Source organism: Crocodylus porosus, unplaced genomic scaffold (genome assembly GCF_001723895.1).
Source record: "Crocodylus porosus isolate Cpor-Errol unplaced genomic scaffold, CroPor_comp1, whole genome shotgun sequence".
NCBI lineage: Eukaryota > Metazoa > Chordata > Crocodylia > Crocodylidae > Crocodylus > Crocodylus porosus.
In genome coordinates, this window is record NW_017728950.1 from 42660739 (window position 1) to 42666585 (window position 5847).

General features: G+C 43.8%; 1 long non-coding RNA gene across 1 annotated transcript in view; it reads right to left on the reverse strand.

The window, feature by feature from the left end:
* Nucleotides 1–2456: 2456 nt before the first annotated feature.
* The window catches only part of LOC109323319, an 8211-nt gene continuing 4820 nt past the window's right edge, over nt 2457–5847 (reverse strand). The window contains exon 3 of the long non-coding RNA XR_002104609.1: nt 2457–2565. This is a non-coding gene — a long non-coding RNA (uncharacterized LOC109323319). The remainder of the gene's footprint in view (nt 2566–5847) is intronic.

The following is a 5847-nucleotide window of genomic DNA, read 5'->3' on the forward strand; positions in this document are numbered from 1 at the left end:
AACAGTCAGCAGCTTGCTCCTCCCAGCCTCTGGTGTTGATGCCTGCATGCTTGAAGGCAACCTTGAGTATGCCTTTGTACCACTTCCTTTGGCCGCCCTTTGAGCGTTGGCCAGTGGAGAGCTGGGAAAAGAGAATCTGGTGAGGGAAGCAGTTCTCAGACATCTGGATACAGTGGCCTGTCCATCAGAGTTGATTTCTCAAGAGGAAGGCTTTGATGCTGGTGGACACAGCTTCATGGAGGATGCTAGCCCTGCACTGAGACACTGTGCACCAGCTAGAGTCCCCACCCCTCCCCCACCTCCATAGCAAATGGAGCCCAGCCAGGAGCTGTGGCATAAAGTAGAGGCACAAATTTGTGCTGCTATTTGTGCCACTGCAAGTGCACACCCCTGCTCAGCTGAACACAGCCACACTTTCATCCATAAGAAGCTGGCTGCAGCACAATGTGTCTCAGCATGAGGGCTTCCCAGTGAGGCTCCCGCCCTGAACTGTCTGCTCCCCAGTCCCTGTTTGTCCAACTGCATGCTGCTTTTTTGTTTGTTTGTTTTTTTAATTGGGATTTTTTTTTTTTGCTACTGGGAAATCCTGGTAGCAAATTTTGACCCTGCCAGAGGTATGTGGCACCACAAACCACACATGCCTGGATGTACCCTATGAGTGGATTGGAGGGTAGCCTGCCTTCCTTCCCCTGCACTGGAGAAGAAAGGCAGGCCCTGAAGGGACTCTGAAGGGATAGGCACTCTTCTCCATGTGAAGCAGAGGAGTCAAAGTGGGTAGGGATGGTGAAAAATATGCAAGCTGGGGTGGGGAGGAAATGTTTTAGATTCTTTCCTTTTATAGAGTAAGTGAATATGGGTTGAGAAGTAAGGTTGGGTTGAGGAGCCCCCTCATCGGCAAGTTCCAAGGGAGGGGGAAATAGAGAGGGTGGTGCGGGATAGATTGCTTTTGCGTTTTGGGGATGGGGTGAGGTTTTGTTGTTGTAGCTTCTTTAATAATTTATTCTGTTTCTATGATTTTTGTCTTGTACTATAAGCCACCTTTAGGGCAGCCTATAAATTGAATGAATAAATAAAATGAATAAATACATAAATTATTTGTGTAGTCATACCCACTAGAGGGCCCATCTGGAAAGCTCAGTCCTTAGCTCCCCTGTGATTAATGAACTATTATTTCTTGTATTCTTCATTTTCTATTTTGTCCTACATTTTTCCCATATCTGATTATTTTTTCCAGGTAAAATTGTATGAAATATATTTGACAGAGTCTGAGTATCATTATGCTTGGTTAGGTTTACCCCTTCAATATGTTCAGAAGATAGTCCACTGGAGTAAATCTAAAAGCCAAGGAACACATTGGCTGCCTGCAGACGTTTACAAAAAAAAGAAAAGAAAAAGAAAAGAAAATGGTGCTTTACTTCAAATTTGGCACATTCTCAAGCCAAGCCCCACATATGCCCAGAAGAGGCAGCAAATTAGTTGGACCTGGCTTGTCCAATGTCTGTATAGATCACGCACTTTAGCGGGGCTTTTGTGGTACTTTTATCTAATAGCCGTTTGAATCACTACTAGATAAACGTGCCAAAAAGCCCTACTGAAACGTCCAATTGTAGCAAAACTCTCAGTTTTTCCTTTTTTTTTAAATTTATTTTAAAATGCATTCCCTCCCCTTCTACTATTTCTGACTTCTTCTCTCCTTCTCTATTCCCTATAGATAAGTATAAGTGAGCTCAAACTTAGGATAAGCTTTAAACATTTTTATTTTGGTAGCAAGTTTTTGGATATCCACTGTTTTATATTGTATTATTATTATTATATTAGGTTTGTATTAATTTTTACTGTTGTATATTGTATTATTATTATTTTTGTATTGATTTTTATTGTTTCATATGGATATTGTATAGGTTAGGCCTGTGCTTGTAAGTGAACCAAAGTCATATCAAGTTTCCATTTTATATGTCAAGTCTTCATCTTGTGTCCTCTCCCTGGGCATCCCGTGTGTCACGACTGTATGTATCCCTCCCATATAAATTGGTTCCCGGATGAATGAGAGTGATTGGGAATGACTGAAATACAATGGCAGCAGGCCTCTACTGAATGACCTGTAACAACTAGGCCATCACCTCACTTTGATTCATCCAGGAACCATGGACCTCACCCAGGAACAGAGACAAGAACCCAACATTTAAAAGACAAAAGACCCTGGAGAACTGGCAACTCTCCCCATTACAGACACCCGAAACTGCACTTCTCTGCATGGAGCACACATGCTCAGTACATCAGGGGCTGACCCTTGCCTGGGCATGCCTCCTATCACTAGGGTCACACACAGTCTGCCCCTATAAAGAGGGGCAGTGAAGACAGACCCAGTAGGAACGCCATTTCCATCCGGACCAGACCAGCTTCATGTCACCTATCCACCCCAGAGGCCCTGCTGGCAACCCCCTCTGGATAACACCAAGCTGAAGGAGCCCCCAACTGGCCATCGAGGATCAACTTCCAGCCTGGGATAGGTAATATTACGTGCACACCTCCTTCTACAATTTAGACTCTCTCTGTCTCTCTCTCCTCCTGTACTTCAGTGGACTTCAGCCCCTGCACCAAGCCTCTTTAATCCCTGCTGCCATTGTGTGTGCATGCATGTGCGGGTACAAGGGAACCAATTTGACATTGTGTCACCATCTCCCCTGTTTAATAAAACCACTGTCATTTGCAACCCCAAGTTGGGTCATGTTTTACTGAATCCCAGTCCCTTCCCTATCTTAAATTCCAGCCTCATTCTCTCTCTCAGCCCCAGTCCCCACCCTCTCTGCTAGTTTCCCAGTCTCCTCCCAATTCCATCTCCCCTTTTCTGCCACCTCTCGGTCTCCCCTGCTCCTACTGCTTTTTCCCCTGTGACTTTCTGCTGTCTTTCCCTGCTTTCCTGCTACCTGCTGCTTTTCCTGTGATTTTCTGCTGCCCTCTCTCTGTTTTCAGGCTACCACTGCACCTTCTGTAATTCTCCCCCCCCACCACAGCTTCCCAACTCCTCTTAGCTGTCCTGCAGTTTTCTCCAGTGTCCAGCACCTCCTGCTGCTCCCTGCAACTTCTCTAGCTGCCCCGGAGCCATCCTCTGGCTCCCCACATCCAAAGCCCCTCTTTAACACCCACACTTCCCCTTGGTCCCATTTTTCCCTCTCCCCATCTACCTTTTCAGCTCCCCCGTAGCTCTGGCTCCAGTCTAGCATTGCTTCCCTGTTCTGCAGGCTTTAGGCATTGTCTTTTAATCAGTTAACCTAAAGTTACTCCTAAGCCTCAGTTCTTCAGCCCAGGCCCCTCTAGTCTACCAGTTCTAATCCTGGTCCCAGTGACTTTCATTTCCAGCAACTTTTACTCCCTACACTTCTACTTTCTTACCTTAACCTTTCCCTAGGTATCCCAAATACACCAAGCACATACATACATACATATCACAATACCCAATTTAGGAACTCACTTGTGTGTGTATGTATAGGTGGGTGGTATGTGTGTAAATTAGTGAATACACATATATATACATATATAGATATCATTGTGTGTGTGTGGCATATGAATTAGTAATCCACATATGTGTACTGGATGTGCACGTGCTGGTAACTGGTAACTGATTCGGTCTAAATTTGGTGTGTGTGGCATGTATGGGCTTAAACTGGTGATAGGTGTGCATGAACCTAAACTAGTTATTTTGAATGTGCATGTATCTGAGTTGCTTGTGTGTGTCTGTGTGTGTGTGTGTGTGTGTTTGTGTGTGTGTGTGTGTGGCACTGTGTGCGTGATATATGAATTAGTGATCTGTGTCTAACTTCTGAGGTGTATAGTGTATGTGCTTGAATTGGTAATAGGTATGCATGTGCCTAGGCCAGTTTGGATGTGTATGTGCCTGAGTTGGTAGTGTGCGTGTGTATGCACCTGATTGATTTGTGTGTTTGTATATGTGCAATTGTGTTGCACCCTTCTATCTGACAGCACAATATTGAGATCCTGAGAGTTGGCCTGACCCCACAGGGCAACACGATCTAGACAGACACTGAAGAGCCAGGTCGAAGTAACATTCTGCTTCTTCCAGTAAAGCATGGGGTTTGGGGGTTTTTTCTTAATGTCTACAAGCAGCCATTAATGCCAAATTAATTCCTTCAGTTATACCACGACTTACCTGTAACCTACATACTTGCAGTACTGCCAAGCTCCAGCTGCAGGCAGGAAGGGAGAGGACCCATTTCTTGGGTCTAAGAATAATCTCTAAGCACCATTTGCAGCTGAAGAGGCTCAGAAAACCGCAAGATGGTCCCATTCATCTCATTTAGAAGCCTCTCAGTACTGCCAAGCTCCAGAACCTGATATGCACAAAGCATGCCCATTTTCAACCCCTACCCTAGTCTGCTCACTGTCGGTTCAGTTCATATTCTAAGTATGCCTGTTCTGCCCCAACAAAAGGGCATAACTTGCACAGATCTCACAGCAGGGAAGCAGAGCTCATATCCCAAATCCTAGCACAGATACTGGGGTAAGGAAGAGGCTTTCACACTCTTCCTGGGTCCCATCTGGAAGGCAGGGAGAGAAGCAAATACCTCCTTATACTGATAGAAAACCCCAAATCTTGGTACACACAACAAAGGGAGAAATTTGGAGCTTATCCTGTCATCTCCACCATTCCTTCTCATTTTCCATCCTCCCCTGAAATTTAAAAAAAAAAAATCTATAAGTTTGCACCACACTAGAGGGCTGCAAATCCAAAGCCCAGTCATGTTCATACTCAGGTCCACTTTTCACGAATTACAATTATATTGCCCCGTCTTTCAGCTTCCTTCTAGTTAATTCAGACTAAATGACTGCTAAGTAACACTGACATTCTTCTATAATAATCCCCAGGGTGGGAAAATAGCAACAAGTTCTGCAATCACTTTCATATATCTGCATTGAGTAGAGCTTTTAATGCTTTCCATTAAATAGTTAGAGCCACATGCAGCCAGCTTAAAACATTAGCAAGCCACATTTTCCAGAGGTATAAACCTTGACAAAGACAGACAGTAGCAACATGATTACAAAGTATTCCCAGATTTCTGTCCAGGCTAGAGTCAGAATTTCCAGCACAAAGGGTGTAACTCTAGTTCGGCAACCCCTGTGCACCCCCCTTGAGCTTCTTGATTACTGTAACAACAGGATGTTTGTGCATATTTCTATCCATTTGACATATTCAGTGTTTAAGCACCCACCATTCTAAAGCCAAACTCTTCCTTTAATGAACACTCTCAATATCACTTCCCAAAAGGAGTAGTGCCATAATGTGGACACTGAACTTTAACTGCCCTTTAAAATAAGGGCATCTGAATTAAGCCAGCAATCAAAAGAAAAAAAGTTGTTGAAAATTAGTTTCATTTTTCTATTATACAGGCATACCTCAGAGATATTGCAGGTTCGGTTCCAGACCACCTCAATAAAGCGAATATCGCAATAAAGCAAGTCACACGAATTTTTTGGTTTCCCAGTGCATATAAAAGTTATGTTTACACTGTACTCTAGTCTATTAAGTGTGCAATAGCATTATGTCTAAAAAACAATGTACATACCTTAATTAAAAATACTTTATTGCTAAAAAATGCTAACCATCATCTGAGCCTTCAGCGAGTCGTACTCTTTTTGCTGGTGGAGGGTCTTGCCTCAATGTTGAATGCTGCTGACTGATCAGGATGGTGGTTGCTGAAAGTTGGAGTGGCTGTGGCAATTTCTTAAAATAAGACAACAATGAAGTTTGCCGCATCGATTGACTCTTCCTTTCATGAAAGATTTCTCTGTAGCATGCGATGCTGTTTGATAGCATTTTACCCACAGTAG